We start from the raw sequence: 19,923 nt of genomic DNA on the forward strand, positions 1-19,923 counted from the left end.
TATTGCTGGATATATTGATTGTACAGAGTTTTAACTGTCTCATGTATTTGTAGTCCCCTCTATTTGTTTTATGGAATGAACAGCTCTAGATAAATAAAAATATTAATAATCCTAGTCATAAAGATTTCAAGACATCTGTCAGAAGGACACCATCTATTCCGTAAAATGGGCATCCGATAAACAATCTATTATGCTGTGATAGGAAATGGTTTGGTTTACCACCCATTGCACAGAGATTGATCAAAGTAAAATGCAGCCCATGGCTTGCAGGAATCAGACCACTGACAAATTCAATCACAAATAATAAATCTGCTAGAAAAGTTACAAGAGAGACACCGAGAGCCTGATATAGTGTAATATGCGGAGGGTAAGTTAGTACAATGAAAAAGTGAGACAATTATACTCACAAACACGGGTCACCGCTAAGGTAACCACTGTAAATGCAGGTGAGGAGATTAGGCCTGTCCTCACTCAGGGCTAAAAAGTCACTCTCTGTAGAAAGGAAGAAAGATAGGGGTGAGTCCCCCTTCCACCAAGGTGGACGCTTATGAACTTGTGGGCAAACAGAGGCGCCAGCAGGATAAAAACAATTGTTAAATTTTTTTTAAATATGCTGGGAGGCAGTGGTGGACTCACCTCCAAAGAGCAGATTAGACAACTGTCTGGCATAAATAAATAAATACTTTATTGGTACCCCAATAGATGCAACGCGTTTCGCAGGTCAAAGCCCGCTTCATCAGGCAATAGGTAGGGGACAAAACAGTAGTGTAACGTTTGCGGAATCGTTTTCGTGGTCAGCGCACGAGATGCGCACTGACACAGCGAAAACCTTCCACAAGCGTATAATTGGGTGAACCCAGGCTAGGTGCAATGCACCACCAGAGGGCAATTCCCACTGGCAGATGGCGCTGTGGAGTGCAGACGAGTACAATCGCTGCACGGCCACAGATGCCAGATGGGGATTGTACAGATCAAGACAATGCGCCCATAAAGAGAAAGAGCACAGGGACAGGACGAATGTGTGTTCACCAATCTAGTCGCGACCCTGCGACAGTGAACACACATCAGCAGAAACAAAAGTAGGAACACGATCGCGAGAAAGGCGATCGCCAGAAGTGACACAAGACAGACTAGAACAGAACACAAGAGGAGCAAAGGCACAGCAAATAATACAATGAGAATGATAAAGAAAATAACAAACGCTAACTAAACGCAAACACCGCACTCATTCGCAACAGCGAACACGTTTATAGCGCGGTCTCCGCGTGTTAAGCACAACAGAGACAAGCACGCCTAACTAACCACCGACAGACAAATACGAAACAAAGAACGTGAACGCTTGCTTAACGGTTACCTCACCGAGCCTACAGCAAGCGCCCGTATCAGACAAGACAGACAAACGAGAAACAGGAACTAGGCAGAAAGGATCCACCGCTCTTCCGCCAGAGCAAGTGTGATCCAAGCAGGAACACAGATCAGAAAGATCCACAGCCGCTAACGCTAGCAGCTAGTGCGATCTAAACAAGACAGATCAGATGTGGTAGCCAGAAGCGACCGCAGCTCCAGCTTACACTCCAGAAACTAGATCAGAAGGATCCATAGCCACTAACGCTAGAGGCTATTGCGATCCAGGCAAGACAGATTAGACGAGGTAGCCAGAAGCGACCGCAGCTCCACCTTACACTCCAGAAACTAGATCAGAAGGATCTACAGCCACTACCGCTAGAGGCTATTGCGACCCAGACAAGACAGATCAGAAGGGGCTACCAGTAACTACCGCAGCGTCGGTTAGCACCTCAGACAAACAGAACGATTTCCTGTCGACCACCGCTGGGACAGGACAATCGCAACAGACAAACAAACAGATATGCAATCCTAACTGCACTAGAGAAACTGCCTAGTGCAGTCCTAAGAATTACTCTAAGATAACTTTAACAAGAAGTAGCATGGCTGACACTCAAGGAGTGTTACTACAAACCCTGAAGGAATGACCAGTAAGGGCCCGTTTCCACTATAGCGTTACGAAATCGCCGGCGAATCACCGCAGGCAAATCGCATGCGGGTGCGATTCCGCATGCGTTTTTTGCCACGATTTCGCATGCGATTTCGCACAGGTAAGGCTGTATGCGATTTTAACCATGTCACTGCCTGTGTGAATTAACATGGGTACCTATGCGAAATCGCATGCGAAATCGCGGCAAAAAACGCATGGGGAAAACGCATGCGATTTCCCTATTAAATACATTCCGTGCGATTCGCCTGCATTCCACACGCAGGCGAATTCTGAGGCCCCTACCCTGCAGATTTTTTCTGCACAGAAAAACGTGCGGGGAAACGCACAAGTGGAAACAGTCCCATCCACTTGTACTGACTGTGCGAATCCAACGCATGCGGATTCGCGATAGTGGAAACGGGCCCTAAAGCATTCTGGGAGCAGAAAGCTCTTATAGTGCCAGTTATCAAAGGAGGCAGGCAGGGGATTTGCATAACGAATGTATGCAAATTCCTCAGCAGCAGAACAGACCAGAAACTTGCAATGGAAAAACAGGTCTCTCTTCCAGAGACCTGCAGCCCACAGACTAGAGCAGGCATGGGCAAACTTGGCCCTCCAGCTGTTGAGGAACTACAAGTCCCACAATGCATTGCAGGAGTCTGACAGCCACAGTCATAACTCATAAAGGCAAATGCATTGTGGGATTTGTAGTTCCTTAACAGCTGGAGGGCCAAGTTTGCCTATGCCTGGACTAGAGGAATGGTCAAACAGCTGTCTGCCTGTGCAGCCAGCTGAGCGGATCATCACAAGTAGCTGTCAAACAACACATGTAGCGCTACGTTTTTGTCCTGCTGGCGCCTCTGTTTACCCACAAGTCTGCTAGAAAAGTTGATTGTATATCAAATATGGGTTTAAGTGATCAAATTTAAAATAGTTGAGCAAACATGAATATGTAGGTGCATACTTGAACATTTTTAATGCATGCAAATGTTTATTTACCATACATGTGCTGTGAAATCTAAAACCCATCTACTAAAGTGTTTTTATTTATGGAATTTACAGCAGAGAATGGTTTTAATTGTGGTTCCATTCGTGTAGACAACAACAAAACCGACAGCATCACAAGGCTTTCTGGTCCCAGGATACAACTATGAATAGCTTGTTTGCTTGCAGCCAGTGCTGTGTGTGAATGAAGTGGGTCGAAGTCTTGTTGTTGGCCATGAGATGGCGATAGAGCTTTGAATCTCTCCATTGTCTGTTCAGTGTGTTCCCTGCCTCCTGCACAGGCTCGCATATACTCATCTAGCTTCCTTTTAACTTCTGGCAAAGCAGACGGATTTCCTTCGTGTCTCCGCTGATCCCCGGTGGTTAGCCGCGGACTGCCGTAGAAGAGAGGAGAGCAGGTGAGTGTGGCATGGCTGGGGGCGGAAGGGCGCACGGGAGGAAGGACCGCGATGTTGCAGTGCCTTCATTCGGAATGTTAACCCTCAGCTTGCTCACTGTCTCCCATAGTGCTGAGCCTTGCGTCCCACTGGTGAGACACTGGGGCAAGGTTGGCCTTTTATTATTTTATTCCTTGTGTGGTCTAAGCATAAAAGACCTGGACTCTAGTTTTGACATTTTTAACACGAAATGCCGATTGATTCTGATGATGTTGCTATAATTTCTCGCATCCTGAACAGATGAGATTCCATCCTTCTGTAGTGTAGGGAAAATGCATGATCATGTTGAAATTCATTGTAGCTAATAGGGCCTATTCACACAACTGAGCTGTATTGTGAACTGCTGTTTATGCTGGGTATAACAAGTGAGTGTACACTCTATTGATATGCATGAAAGCCCTGGGAATGTGCATAGTAATGTACTTGCTGCCAGAAGATGTGCAGCAATTTGAAATGTGATGTGCCTCAAGTGGCATAGAGAAAAATGTGCTCCAGTGCCCTAGAACAGTATGTTTCACAATTATTTTAGTATGCACACCCTTTTCAAAAGCCTGTGCTTGTTGAGTACCCCTTGATTGACGCATACATTTATTAGTACTGTACAAATCTATTAATATTGCATACATTATTATAAAAAGCTCACTACTGATTTTAATTACTATATAGTTTATATATGGTTTACCATTTCCTAAATTCATAAGTTACTATAATTTTAATTTCTGAATTATTATTATTATTTTTAATATTGATTTATAAAGCGCCAACGTGTTCCGTGGCACTGTCCAAAGTAGGAAAACAAACAAGGGGTACATAAATGATACAGACAATGACATACATCAAATATGGACACTGGTACAAAATACAGAACTGGTGATTACAATGACAGATGTAACTTGTACACATAAAATGTATAACAGAGTGCAAGCTATTAAATGAATAACATTCCAAGACACAAAAGGGTGAGAGAGCCCTGCCCTTGTGAGCTTACAATCTAAATCTTCTGTATCATGTCAAAGTACCCACTGAACCCATCAGAAGAACCCCCGCTGGTACATGTGTTAAACCTAAGGCCATGTTCACAGTGGCTATTGCGTTGCGCAGTGGCTCTGGACAGCGGCCCTGCGCGGTATGCTTGTGTTGTGTCAGGTACAGTCTAGCATACAGTCAATGAAAAGTATGCTTTGCTTTTTTTTTTTGACATGGCAGTTTTGCATGCAGTGCGTTACGATGCTGCAACCCATTATATAGCAATGCATCCGCCACACCGTGAATGTTGCATAGGTGGTGCAGTGCAGTGCGGTAAGCTGCGTTACAAAGTGGCTCTTAAACTGCATTGCAATGCACCTCTGTGAACGTGGTCCTATTACACGTCATCAGTTGTTTTCCAGAATAATTCTGCTTGTAATTTCACTGGCCATATAATTCTATGGGCCTGTTCACAGTACTGAACTGTAACTGATCACGCTATTCCAACTCCCTACATGCAGGCTTAGTACTACAGTCTATGTCCAGTCTCGATTGCAGTTCACACACATAATGTATGTGTTATGCAACGCGCACAGTGTGAATCCAGCCGAAGCCATATAAATGTCCCTGCAATGCATTGCACAATGCTTGACCTTGTGGCTAGGTTCACACTGGGGCATGGCGTTGCATTGCGTACCCAGTAAAAACAGGATAGGAATGAAGGGGAAAAGTCTTATCAACTGCTATGTATGCGTTGCGATGTGCCGCATACAGTGAAGCCCACAGTACATACAAAGTATGCTTCATTGCACTTGTTAACACACTTGTTATGTGGTACTGCCCAGCATGCTTTGCTCTACTATAACAGATTCTGTCGCACAGCTAACGCACTGATGTGAACGTAACAATATCATTTTATTGTGTTAGCAAAAACTATTATATTGTCTGATGCACTCCAGTGTGACTGTAGTCTATGCATTAACTGCACATATCTGTCTCTTCCATTCATGTTTTTTTAATGAAGAAGCCCTGCGGAAGATATTTTGCTCAAGACAGCAGGGCCTGGCCAGGGAGTAAGCAGAGGCATCTTCTGATTGTGGTAGCTTTAGGTGGTACATTACTTTGCCTATCATGAGTGGCCTTACTGTTTGTCCAGTGATCACTTATTACTTATTTCCTGTTGTAAATTGTCCCATGCCATGATATTTAGGCTATTCCTATATGGCTACACCAGCAGCAACCTAATCCATGAAAAATGGGATGCTGTACTAATCTAGCATCACAGATTTGTGTTTTACAATTCTACCCCTTTGATGGGCTACATTTATTGGGGGCTATCCAGGGTTTCCAACCCACTCTTCCTGTTTTTATGGACAGAATGCTAAAAAAAAAAAAGTCAACGGCCCCTATTTAGCCCCCATGGGAACGCCTCCTGTATAATGCCTCCACTCTAGTGCTGTCATACAGTTATTCCATAATACCTCAGTCATGCTCCATACAGATCTCTGCAGATAATTAAAGACATTTGGCCTGATGTCACAATGCGCTTAGATTTGTGGACTGGCGATATTTTGAGAATATAAGTAATGTTGCAAGCCTGGTCTGTACAAAAAGTGGTGACAAAAGTTTGCAGCCCTCACTTGTAGCATATTTCACTTTAGCCATTGCTCATGTACGCAAAGCAGGGAAAACGGAGACAGGTCTGTTTATTTGGGTACTGCTGTAGACCGCTATGTAATTAGCAGTGCATACAGGTTTGGGAGCAGTGAGGTAGCAAGGTCCAGGAGCAGCAACACAACTGCTCAGGGCGGGGTGCAGGAGCCGAATGCCTAAGCCCTGGGAGCCGGAGCTCTGGATTGCTGCTGCTTGGACTTGGGCATAACAGAATATTGATAAATTTACTGATATTGTACTATCGCCATTAACCTACGCCCTTTTTAATGGGCACCTATTTTAAATGTACTGCCTATGAGGATAGAGAGTTTAAGCCCTGCATTACAATACAGTTATCAGTACAATTCCACTTTTTACTTGATCGCTTACTTTACCAGTATGTTCTTCAGGTTGACCATCCCTAATGTCCACTACTATATTCTCCGTTGATGATAAGCAGTTTTCAATGTGTTTTTAGTCTCTGGAACAGGAAGTTATTGCTATCCATGTGTCCATGATATTTTTAGAAATTGGTTTCATTGTGATCGCTGTATGGTTGACCCACATTTTTCTTTTTATAGCCTAATTTGGGAATAAATCACAGAAATGGATATTTACATTCACCTCTTGTCTAGACCATTCTCTGTTTTATCAAGTGTCTTATTGAGCCTTCAGTGTCTGTTTACCTGTAGTTCAGTGAGTAGGGCAGTGTAAACTGGAATAAGAAATGGTGAAGGACAGGAGAGATAGAGTCACTAACAATAGCTTCACTTAAAGAGACACTGAAGCGAAAAAAAAATGATGATATTATGATTTGTATGTGTAGCACAGCTAAGAAATAAAACATTAAGATCAGATACATCAGTGTAATTGTTTCCAGTACAGGAAGAGTTGAGAAACTCCAGTTGTTATCTCTATGCAAACAAGCCATTAACCCTCCTGGCGGTTAGTTGTTTTTGCCAAAAAGGCAAAAATCCTTTTTTTTTTAATTTTTTTTTTTTGTTTCATGTAAAGCTACCAGAGTGGTAGCTACATGAAACACCACTAGAGGGCGCATGTGTCCCTCTAGTGCGATCGTCGCCGGCATCAATAGCAAACAGGGGAACGCGTATATAACGCGTTCCCCTGTTTGGCTTCTCCTGTCGCCATGGCGACGATCGGAATGACGTCATGGACGTCAGCCGACGTCCTGACGTCAGACGCCTCCGATCCAGCCCATAGCGCTGCCCGGAACTCATTGGTCCGGGCAGCGCAGGGCTCTGGCGGGGGGGGGGGCCCTGTTGCGCCGCTGCGTGCGGGCGATCGCCGCAGAGCGGCGGCGATCAAGCTGTACGCGCGGCTAGCAAAGTGCTAGCTGCGCGTACAGCATTTTAAATGAAGAAAATCGCCCCACCAGGGGCTGAGATATCTTCCTGCGCGGCATAGCCCGAGCTCAGCTCGGGCTTACCGCCAGGAAGGTTAAGTGGAGAGGGCTGTTATCTGACTTTTATTATCTCAACTGTTCCTGGACTATTTACTTTTCCTCTGCTAGAGGAGAGGTCATTACTTCACAGACTGCTCTGAAAGACTCATTTTGAATGCTGAGTGTTGTGTAATCTGCACATATTATAGAATAATGCAATGTTAGAAAAAACACTATATACCTGAAAATAAAAGTATGAGAATATTTTCTTTGCTGCTAATCTTCTAGTAATTATTCATAGTACACAACCAATTCACTATATCATATATTTTTTTTTCGCTTCAGTGTCTCTTTAAGCTGACATCATGAAATTGTTTTTCAGCAGTAGAAACTGATGCTATTGCAGAACTGTAATTAGTAATTACCATATGCAGGAATAGGGCTGGGAATAAGTGAGGAACTACCTATTAACTGTTTAAGGTGGATATTTGACACTACTTTTTTTTTATTTGCTTTTTTATTGCATTTGAAAATTAAACATACAGCCAAACACAAGGCAAAGTTGTTCAAATAAAACATAAAGTAGAAAGTTGTGCTGGCTTGTCTAAATAATCTCAATATACCTAATGGCCCATACTCACGGGCAACTTTTTGGCCTGTCGCCAGCACACGTGAGCGTGTGCGCGACAGGCCGGCGACAGCTCGTCGCCAGGTCCCTCCGCATACACACGGCGGAGGGACCTGGCAACTGATGCGGCGGAAGCTGTCGCTGTTGCGCCTCCCCCCGCCGGAAGCCCAATATATTGCTTATCTTGTTGCTGTCGCTAGTCCGCGTACTCACGTGGACTAGCGACAGTTTCAGCGGAGTTGCGGCGACTGTCGCCAGGCGATTGAGCGGTTCAATCGCCCGGCGACATCAGCGACGAGCGACAGTTCGGGGTGCGCGCCCGGGCAACTCCGCATACTCACGGGCGACCTGTCGCTGCAACACGCGCGCGCCGCGTCTTGCGGCGACATTTGTAGCCCGTAAGTATGGGCCATAAGGCATCTAGCCAAAATAGCACCTACTCCTAGGTTTAATGCTGGGACTACACCGTGAGAAATTTTGGTAGATTAGATGGTTCAATAGATAATTTCCGACTGGTCAGATCTTATTTTCAATCGTTTTTCTGATCAATTTCTCATAGAAGTGAATGTAAATCGATAAGAAAAACGAGAGTAAATCTGCTGAAAAATTTCATTGAGTATTCCCAGCATAAAGGGAGTTATCCATGGGTCACTTTATTGGGTCGGTTCCCTTTAAGTGGTGTTTTCCCTCAAAAAAGAATTCATATCTGAACTACGATTAAGGGCAAATGGTAAGTCCGATACGCGTGAGTTGATCCTGTGATTTTATTGCACCGTCTGTGGATTTTTTCGAATAAAATTATTAGCCCTTTTACTTCAACCTGCTCTGGTCTGCGGATCCTTTTTTTGCTCATCATATCTGAACTGATCGGTATGCCTTGTGAACATGTTTGTACTCTGTATATCTGATAAGAATGTCAATAGGCATGTTTCACCATTAAGTTTTACCACATTGCAATCTTTACAGCAGTGCCGGGCTATTTTTTGCTTTTCCATTGCTCCATACTATCTGAGCTAAGAAACTACAGACTTGTATTCTTAACATCAGCTGTGTGGAAACTGCTAGAAGGTTTCCTGAGGGAGGCTGTACAAAATTATATAGTACAGCAAACGCTCCTTCCACATAATCAACAAGGGTTTCGTAAAGACAGGTTTTGTCTGACCAACGTGCTCAGCTTTTATGAAGTGGTGAATGAAAACCCACATCTTGGTAAAGCCATAGATTAGACTTGGACTTTGCAAAAGCTTTGACACTGTTCCCCATGTTAATGTAGAAGCTGAGGATACAAGGACTTGGGAAAACGTGTGTCTATGGATAGAGAATAAATGGACTGAAGCAGGGGCATCACTGTAACCCTCCGGACCCCCAGCAAACAACAATCATGCCCCCCCATGCAGCAAACGGACAACCCCCACCACAAGGACTATCAGGGCTCACGCCTCCTCCGCTCCCCCTTGCAGGGTTAGTCTGGTCAGGTGAATATATTTACACAGCTCCACTGCGCTCGACAAGGGGGAAAGGAGGAGGAGCGGGGCCCCCTTAGCTCCCAGTATGTGGTATGATACTGTGTGTGTGTGTGTGTGTGTGTGTGTGTGTGGAGGGGGGGGGAGGGTCAATAGAGGGTCCTGTTTTCCTGAATCCATTTATCAATGACCTAATAGAAAAGGAAGTAATGTTTCTATTTTTGCAAAGGATAAACAATTATGTTGAATTATTAATGTCTCACCTCTAACAAAAGAGTCTTGACAGTATGGCTATAAGGGCAGTTAAATGGTAGCTGAAATTTAATATGTATAATGCCTTTTTTCCCCATTGATGGCTGAGCTATACAGTGGTTGCCACACAGTTCAGCTGTCAGCCTGCGGAGGAACAATAGCTTTCCGGTTGTTGTTTAATGCAACCTAATGGCAGCGTTTTACATGGTGTGTAGTCACTGCACAGCAAGAAACCATTGCATGTAACACGCCACACTACTACCCATGCTCACTGCTTGCAGTTAACTGTAAGGACAGTACATCCACGGGAGCAGATGACAGACAAGGGATGTGCCATTGTCAACTGTCCATGTGAAAGAGGCCTTAATGTAAAGGCATGCATCTTGGCTGCATCATATAAGTTATATGTCCTGGAGTACAGCTGGGAACACTTGACAAGGACAAGGGAGGACTAGCTGGTAATAAGTACAACTATATTCAGTGCTAAGTACAATTTTGAGATGCATAAAAAGGAAAAACCATGAGGCACTAGTGTACTACTTCATTGATATCAGGCATGTCCAAAGTCCAGCCAGTGTGTAAAATGCGGCCCTTCAAGCCTTTTCTGGTGGCCTCTGTTGCTCTCTACAGTTGTTAATTAATGTGGTTTGCACGCCATAGCTGTGTTGCCACATGCAGGGGCCAGCAGCAGTAACAGACACTGACTAGCAGCTGCCACTGTACTAACTGCACACAGTATATGGGTTACTTACCGTGGAAATGTTTTGGCAAAATGTCACAGGCGTAGTGTACCTAACGGCAATCAGCAAAAATTGTGTTTATCATGATTTTGCTAGTTCAGACCCCTATCGGTGTCAAGAACAGCTGTATGGCCCGTGGCCTAAATAGTTTGGCCACCCCTGAACTATATGAATCACTTGTGAGACCACATCTAAAATAATGGGATACAGTTTTGTCACCACTCTGTAGGGAGGACGTTGAATTCTTAGGTGCACAAATTTGGAAACAAAATTTAGCACAGGAATGGAAGGTCTCACTCGCCAAGAAAGCTTACACTATAGGCTTATTTAGCTTAAAAAGAGATGACCTAATTAACCTGTATTAATACATACAAGTAGTGATGTGACAATAGGGAATGCAGAGGTTGTGACCACACCAAGGCCTCTCCATCAGAGGGGCCCTCCTGAAAACACTGTATTAACTCTTCGTGGTTGCTATGCTGGTAATGACCACCTCTGTATGTGCATTGAAAATGTTCCATTCCCCTTCTTACAACTCTCTAACACTGTGGTTGTCCTTGGTAGGTTTTAGTTCTCCATATCAATTGTTATGTATAAAGTGCTTTAGGGCGCCCAATTTAAAGCTTGCACAGGGCCCATAGCTCTTTAGCTGCATCCAAACGCAATACAAAAGTTTGGCAAATTAGCTTTTTATCTCAAGATCTGTAGAAAGGACAAGAAGACATGAACTGCAGATGGAGGAAAAGAGATTTCACTGCATACTTAGTAGAATGTCTTCTACAGCTATAATTACAAGGTAGAGGATGGTGATACGTTGATCAAGTTAGGACAACTATTTTTATCCTAGTGGCTTTTCCTTTAAATGAATTGAGGTACAGCAAGTCTCAAGATGTTAATCTTGTGCTTAAATAAGAAAACTACAGTGCTGCCCATAATTATTCATACCTGTAACGATTGTGGAATTATCTCCGTGGTCAGCGCACAACCTGCACACCGACACCACGGAAATCCTCCACAAGCGTATGGATAAGAGAACCCAGCTAAGGTGCGGATGCACCCGTAGAGCGGAATTCCAACCGGCAGATGGAGCTGTGGAGTGCAGAGGAACAGATCCTCTGCCCAGCCACAGATGCCAGATAAGGATTATACGTAATGGGGCAATACAGAGCAGGATAATTTCTCTCGAGGGAGAGAGCACAGAGACAGAATGTATGTATGCCTACCAATCTAGTCACCGCCCGGCGACAGTCAACATACAACAGCGAAGACCAAAGTGTGAACGCAATCGCAAGAGTGGCGATTACCAACAGTGACACAAGACAGAGTAAAGGTTAAACACAGGAGTAGAGAGAAAGGCACAGCAAATCATACAATAAGAATGTCAACGAAAATAACAAACGCACTACCTAAACACGGCCACCGCGCGTTAGGCGCAACAGCGACAAGCGCGTTTACGGCGCGGTCTCCGCACGATAAGCGCAACACGACAAACATGCCACCCTGACTAGCGAATGAACACAAATGAGCAAATAACAGAAACGCTTGCTAAACGGCTGCCTTACCTCAGGCAACCGCAAGCGTTTGCTCCAGACAGCCAGACGAATGGAAAACAGGAATAGGTCAGATAAGATCCACCGCTCTTCCGCCAGAGCGAGTGCGATCCGGGTTCAGAGACAGGACAGGAAGGATCCACTGCTCTTCCCGCCAGAGCGAGTGTGAACCAAGTAGAGAAACAGAGCTAGCAGGATCCACTGCTCTTTTCCACCAGAGCAAGTGTGATCCAAGTACAGAAACAGAGCTAGCAGGATCCACTGCTCTTTTCCACCAGAGCAAGTGTGATCCAAGTACAGAAACAGAACTAGCAGGATCCACTGCTCTTTTCCACCAGAGCAAGTGTGATCCAAGTACAGAAACAGAGCTAGCAGGATCCACTGCTCTTTTCCACCAGAGCAAATGTGATCCGAGTACAGGAATAGGCCTAGCAGGATCCACTGCTCTTTCCGCCAGAGCGAGTGCGATCCACGCGGCAAGACAGACAGGAGTAACCAGTAGCAACCGCCGCTATGGTAAAACTCCAAGACATAGACTAGAGAGATCCACTAACGCTAGGGCAAGTGCGATCCAGATTCTGGACCAAACGATTCACCATCGCCAACCGCTCGCCGGGCGGATCGCTCAGAAACAGCTGTATCAGTCTGCAGACAGACTGTACACACGCGGGACTGTCGCTGGAACGCCCGCCCAGTGGGAGGTGACGACGGACCTGTCGTTGCCTGCAGTCCGGCGTGTGTACGGACCTTTAAAGTTACTTTTATTCAACCAGCAAGCAATTTATTGACGGGAAATTACATAGGTGTCTTCCAAAAGATAACAGGACAATGTACAAGGGGCATTATTGTGGAAACAAAAACATTTCTAAGCTTTTATTTACATTTGAGCAAAAAGTGTCTAGTCCAAAATTATTCATACCCTTTACAAACTGTCACAGTCTGTGGGAAAAAAGTTCTATACCATTCCAAATAGTTCAAGCTGTTCTAAAGCATCTTAATTACCCTGATTAATTGTGAACAGCTGTTTTAATCAACTCAACAGGTGAAAAACAGCAGCTCTCTGCAGTTGGTTTGTGGACAGTCATGGCTAAGATAAAGGCGCTCAGTGAGGACCTGCGGCTGCGCTTTGTGGATGTTCACAACTTAGGAAAGGGCTACAAGGCCATTTCTAAATGTTTTCAAGTTCCAGTGGCTACAGTGCAAACTATTATTAAAAAACACAAGGTGTTCTGCACTGTGGAAAATCTCAGAGGACGAGGTCGGAAGCCAAAAGTGACACCTGTGCTGGCCAGGAGTATAGTGGGAGAGGTGAAAAAGAATCCAAGGATCACCACCAAGGCCATCCTGGTGAATCTGGACTCTGCTGGTGCCAATGTCTCAAGGCAGACAGTCCAACAGACACTGCACACTGCTAGGTCCACGGATGCAGACCAAGGAGGACACCACATCTCCAGATAAGGCACACAAAAGCTTGCTTGGCCTTTGCAAATGCTCACCTGTACAAAGAAGAAGACTTCTGGTTGTCTGTGCTATGGTCAGATAAAACAAAAATGTAATTGTTTGGTCACATTGATGTTTCCTTCATTTGTTCTAAAAAGGGACAAGCCTTCAACCCAAAGAACACCATCCCCACTGTCAAATATGGTGGTGGGAACATATTGCTTTGGGGGTGTTTTTCAGCCAATGGACCAGGGAACCTACCGTAATGACAGTAAACGGCACCATGAAAAAAGAGCAATACATGAGTATTCTCAATGGCAACATCAGGCAATCTGCAGAGAAACTTGGCTTTTGGCACCAGTAGACATTTCAGCATGGCAATGACCCAAAACACACAGCAAAAGTGGTGAAGAAATGGTTAGCAGACAACAACATTAATGTTTTGGAGTGGCCCAGCCAGAGACCTGACTTTAATCCAATTGAGAATCTATGGAGAGAGCTAATGGTGATAGCAAGAAGACCCTCCAACCTGAAAGATTAATGGACAAAAATACCTGTGGAGACATGCAAAAAGCTGGTCTGCAATTATAGGAAGTGTTTGTTTGCTGTAATAGTCAATAAAGGCTTTTCTATTGATTATTGAGAAGGGTATGAATAATTTTGGCTTGGACATTTTTTGCTGAAATATAAATAAAAGCCAAGAAATGTTTTTTGTTTTGTTTTTTTCACAATAATGCCTCTTGTACATCATCTTATTATGTTTTGGGAGACACCTATGTCGTTTCCCATAAAAAAATATTTGCTGGTTGAATAAAAGTAACTTTAAATCAAATTTTGCCAGGAGTATGAATAATTATGGGCAGCACTGTATATATTATTTGAACCATAATAAACCCTGACTTATATTGAATTAATCAGACCATATAGGCATTGATTTTTTTTTTTTTTTCTTTGTCCCAAACCCCCCCCACCCCCCCTTCACCCCGTCAGAATCGATCACTGTGATCAAATCTGCTGGAAATCAATAGCACAACATGCTCCATCAATCGCAATTTTAATTGCCTTGTAGAAAAAATGTATCGCAATTACAATCAGACTGGACAGAAAATTTTGGTCAGTGGCTGCTGTAGGAGAGTGTCGGTAGATCAACGGTCCATAACATTGCACTGTATCGAGCAGTGCGATGCACTGAAAATTTGTGTGCAGTGTAAGAATGGATAAGATCCCTCACTGACCAGATTTAGATCTGAGAGGGATTGATCTGTATGCCACATTGGGTGGTAGTTTGTGCATGTATACCCACCTTTACTGAAAAGACTAATTTAATTTATAAAATTTACTAGGTAATGCCCAGTGGTGGTGTTCCAGGGATTTTATCTGATTGCCATCTGGAGTCGGAATGAATTTTTTTCCCTTTTGGGGCTAATTGGACGTTTTTCACCTTCCTCTGCATCAACAGGGATATGTGAGGGAGTAGGCTGGTGTTGTACTTTGTTTTCTGGTTGAACTCGATGGACGTATGTCTTTTTCCAACCCAAATAACTATGTAACTATGTGTAAATTAAACTAGAGATCCATATTATCTGTTGAATTTGTGGGCTCTGTGTTTGAGATTACGTGAAAATAGACACAAAATGATGATGCAAAGATATTTAATGTGTATACACAATGCTTGATGACTAATTTATGAAGGCTATGGACAATGATTATGTGTAGTAAACAGCAATACTGAGGCTCAGTTCTTGTTTGTTTGTTTGCTTTTATTGGGGCATTATTGCTGTCCTGGCTGTATTTATGTTGTAAAAGTTCAGGTTAATGTGTGATTCCCATTGCGTACTTGTCATCTGTCCAGGATTTAGAAGGGCTTCTTCTGGAGAATGTTGTCCTTAGCCAGACCTGAAACCCTTCCCTTGGGAGGAGGCCAGCCTGGACCTGAAAGGATAAAAGAGAACAGGCGGAGGTGGATCACTACTGTTGTTCTTAAAGGGGCAATATGGCGAAAAATTGTAAAATTTAAAATATGTGCAAACCTAAACAAATCAGAAGTATGTTTTTTCCAGAGTAAAATGAGCCATACCTTACTTTTCTCCTATGTTGCTGTCACTTACAGTAGGTAGTAGAAATCTGACAGAAGCGACAGGTTTTGGACTAGTTTATCTCTTCATAGGATATGATGTTCCAAGATGGCGCCGTAACAGGACGCCGCGGCCACAGGGCTCCGGTCCTTTTCTCTTCTTTCTCCCCTTGAGGTCCTCTCCTGCTCTTTCTTTCCCTCTGAGGGGAATGGTGAAGTGGCGGGGGTCACTGCTGCTACTCGCCGGCAGCTCCATCAACGGCACACAGCCTGGGGGGCCTTGTCGGGGAACATGTGGAGACGCTCATGCCTGGCGGCGGGCGGCCAGCTGATCAGGCGCTCAGCTGATCGCGCCCGCGTGCTCCAGCTGTGCTGGGTTCCGGATCTGACCTCCGCTCTCTCGCCGATGCAGGGAGGACAGAGGCATGCTGCCCGATGCGGCCTGCGGGACCTGGCTAAGGAGGATCTGGATTTCTCTCTGCCCGATGCAGGGAAGACAGAGGCATGCTGCCCGATGCGGCCTGCGGGACCTGGCCAAGGAGGATCCGGATTTCTCTCTGCCCGAGCTGCAGCCATCTCCGGATCTCTCCCCATTGCTGCCCGTTTTGCAGCCAGCTCCAGCCAGCACCTTGGAGCACTCTGGGATGCCTGGATCCACACGACCACTGCGACAATGGAGGGCCTGATGCTGCCCCATCGCAGCCACGGAGGAGGTGATGCTGCCCCCCTCCCAGTGGAGCCGGCTGCTGCACCTGGGCATCAGTGTCTGCCACCACCGAGGTAAATCTGCCACCACCGAGGTAAACCTCCTGGCCTGCCCACCACTGCTGCCCCCGGCCCCTCGTCCACCACCACTGCTGCCCAGCCGGGGTGGCCCCCGGCCCCACGTCCAGCAAATGTGCCCCCTGGCCCCATGTCCAACACCACTGCGGCCCAGCAAAGGTGCCCCCTGGCCCCACGGGGCCCCCACTGTGTCCACTGTGTCTGCACCCTCACTACCAGCCGTGCGGACTCGAAATCAGGAGCGCTACTCCTCGGGCAACCTAGTCCGAGTGAACTCTGCTGTCCGCCTCCATCATGATGCCCCTCAGCTTTCACATCCTTCTCTCTACTTTCGTGGACAATCGGTAGCACCTGTCTTGTTGGGAGCGTGTCGCTGTGTAGCGTCCAGTGCCGAAAATGGCAGCGCTCATATCCGCTCTCAGGCTGCTCCTCCAGTCCCACTCTTTTCTGTTCCTGCTATCAGTGTATGTTTTGCTATGTTTGTATTACGTTAACTGTATGTGTATGCTGTAATGCTCTGTTTTTGCTTTTCATTGTTGCTTTTTATTGTTTATATGTATGTGCCATGCTTAACTGTATGCGACGTTGTACTCTGCTTATTTGTACGCACAAGCTGTAATGTTGTCCTATGTATGCTTGTCCCATGTCTATGTATGCTTAACCGTATGCTATTCCTGTTTTCTTTTCATCGACGACCCTGTATGCGCCAAAACCAATTCCGGGTACAATCCACCGTTGTACTTGGCGATAATAAAATCTGATTCTGATCTGATTCTGATATATTTATTTTCAAAAGCACTTAGTGAATGGCAGTTGCTCCGTCCAACTGCCAAAAAGCTGTGTAGCGAGCAGGGAAGCTGGCCAGCATAATTGTTTAAATCCTTTTTAGGGAATATCTTTATAAAGCATAAAAAAAAAAGAATAAAAGCCTTGCTGAGAATCCCCAATGAAGAGATGGACTAGCCCAAAACTTGTCGCTTCTGTCAGATTTCTACTACCTACTGTGACAGCAACATAGGAGAAAAGTAATTTATGGCTCATTTTACTCTGGAAAAAACGTACTTCTTCTTTGTCTATTTAAAAATTTACAATTTTTCGCTATAGTGCCTCTTTAATTGTTTTAAATACTTCTCAGAACAACCAATAGTTGAGAACCACCAATCAGGAACTTTATTTCATTTAACTAAAACCTGTTTGATTCCTGTGGCAACTGCTCCTTTTTTTTCCTCCAGATTTTCTTATACCAGTATCTCCATAGTCTCTTTTGGGGCTGATTACATACTGTAGACTAGCATATAGATGCCTTCTGACCTGGAATACTACTAGTAGTATTACATTATTATTGATTTATAAAGCACCAACATATTCCGTGGTGGTGTACAAAGAAGAAAATATTTCCCAAAAAAGAAAGAAAAACAGATCATAACTATTTGTGCTTACAGTACCAAATATCAGTATCAAAAGTTATAAAACTTTATTAACCACCCTGGCGTTCTGATTAAATCGCCAGGGTGGCTGCGGGAGGGTTTTTTTTAAATAAAAAAAAAACTATTTCATGCAGCCAACTGAAAGTTGGCTGCATGAAAGCCCACTAGAGGGCGCTCCGGAGGCGTTCTTCCGATCGCCTCCGGCGCCCAGAATAAACAAGGAAGGCCGCAATGAGCGGCCTTCCTTGTTTTGCTTACATCGTCGCCATAGCGACGAGCGGAGTGACGTCATCGACGTCAGCCGACGTCCTGACGTCAGCCGCCTCCGATCCAGCCCTTAGCGCTGGCCGGAACTTTTTGTTCCGGCTACGCTGGGCTCAGGCGGCTGGGGGGACCCTCTTTCGCCGCTGCTCGCGGCGAATCGCCGCAGAGCGGCGGCGATCAGGCAGCACACGCGGCTGGCAAAGTGCCGGCTGCGTGTGCTGCTTTTTATTTCACGGAAATCGGCCCAGCAGGGCCTGAGCGGCAGCCTCTGGCGGTGTTGGACGAGCTGAGCTCGTCCAGACCGCTCAGCAGGTTAAATAGTTAGTTACATCTTTAAGAGGCTAGCTACATTTAGAAGGTATTCCATACCACTTAAAATGGACCCAAACTAAAAATGATCATATATTGCTCAATAATTAACAGTACACTTTTTACATGAAATCCTTTATTTTATTATGAACTTAATTGATACAGCAATCCACTTATCAAGCATTGTGCAAAGGTATATTTAATCTCATTCCTCTTTAATGATGGCAACCAGTACAGTAATGAAATAAGCCATTGAATTTGGCTCTTACACGTCATACATTAAAAAAAGAAATAAAGTTGTTATAAATGAGCAAAAAAATTGTTGTAACTATGTTGAGGCCCCCAGTTGCTTGATCTCTTAAGCAGATGGAAATGACACATTTCCGGCATCAGGCAATTCCCCCCACCTTACTGTATATGTGCCAGGGGGTATTTGAGATGGTATTTACCATGTTTGGAGGCTGCTTGGTAAACACCATCTTTACAAAAAGGGGTATTTATCCACCTATAGACATATTTTACATCGCCAACGTTTTCTGAAGTCCTGGTCTTATTATGGCTACAGTAGAGGTAAGTGTAAATTATAGTATAGCAGTTCCCCCCACCACAATCATTATTTGCTGCATCCTCCTCTTCACATTTATCCTGCACTCAATTTGCTTATCACTCAGTTTCCTTATCTGATGTTGTACAGCCTCAGCAATTCTGGAAGGGCCAGTCACATGATGGCTATGGTGGAATTAAGTGTCAATTATTGCATTACAGTTACCTCCAGCCCAGCTATCATTTACTTGTACTTGGTGTTCTCATTTAACCCATTCTCTGCTGTGACTTGGAGACATTTTGTAGTGTGAAATGAAGCTAGATTTCGGTATGCTCTGCTTCAGAAGAAGCTCGTGGTAAATGTCAGAGCCTTACTAGGAGCTCCCGGTGAATGCCAGGGCCTTACTAGGAGCTCCTGGTGAATGCCAGGGCCTTACTAGGAGCTCCTGGTGAATGCCAGGGCCTTACTAGGAGCTCCTGGTGAATGCCAGGGCCTTACTAGGAGCTCCTGGTGAATGTCAGGGCCTTACTAGGAGCTCCTGGTGAATGTCAGGGCCTTACTAGGAGCTCCTGGTGAATGTCAGGGCCTTACTAGGAGCTCCTGGTGAATGCCAGGGCCTTACTAGGAGCTCCTGGTGAATGCCAGGGCCTTACTAGGAGCTCCTGGTGAATGCCAGGGCCTTACTAGGAGCTCCTGGTGAATGCCAGGGCCTTACTAGGAGCTCCTGGTGAATGCCAGGGCCTTACTAGGAGCTCCTGGTGAATGCCAAGGCCTTACTAGGAGCTCCTGGTGAATGCCAGGGCCTTACTAGGAGCTCCTGGTGAATGCCAGGGCCTTACTAGGAGCTCCTGGTGAATGCCAGGGCCTTACTAGGAGCTCCTGGTGAATGCCAGGGCCTTACTAGGAGTTCCTGGTACATACATACACAGTGATGTGAAAAACTATTTGCCCCTTCCTGATTTCTTATTCTTTTGCATGTTTGTCACACTTAAA

General features: G+C 45.0%; 1 protein-coding gene across 1 annotated transcript in view; it reads left to right on the forward strand.

Annotated features, from left to right (window-relative positions):
• The first annotated feature begins 3,283 nt into the window (after positions 1-3,283).
• The window catches only part of PIK3C2B (phosphatidylinositol-4-phosphate 3-kinase catalytic subunit type 2 beta), a 274,534-nt gene continuing 257,894 nt past the window's right edge, over positions 3,284-19,923 (forward strand). Inside the window, exon 1 of the mRNA XM_068269615.1 lies at positions 3,284-3,396. The gene's annotated coding sequence lies outside the window, so the exon portion shown is untranslated. The remainder of the gene's footprint in view (positions 3,397-19,923) is intronic.

The sequence above is a fragment of the Hyperolius riggenbachi genome, chromosome 2 (genome assembly GCF_040937935.1).
Source record: "Hyperolius riggenbachi isolate aHypRig1 chromosome 2, aHypRig1.pri, whole genome shotgun sequence".
Classification (NCBI taxonomy): Eukaryota; Metazoa; Chordata; class Amphibia; order Anura; family Hyperoliidae; genus Hyperolius; species Hyperolius riggenbachi.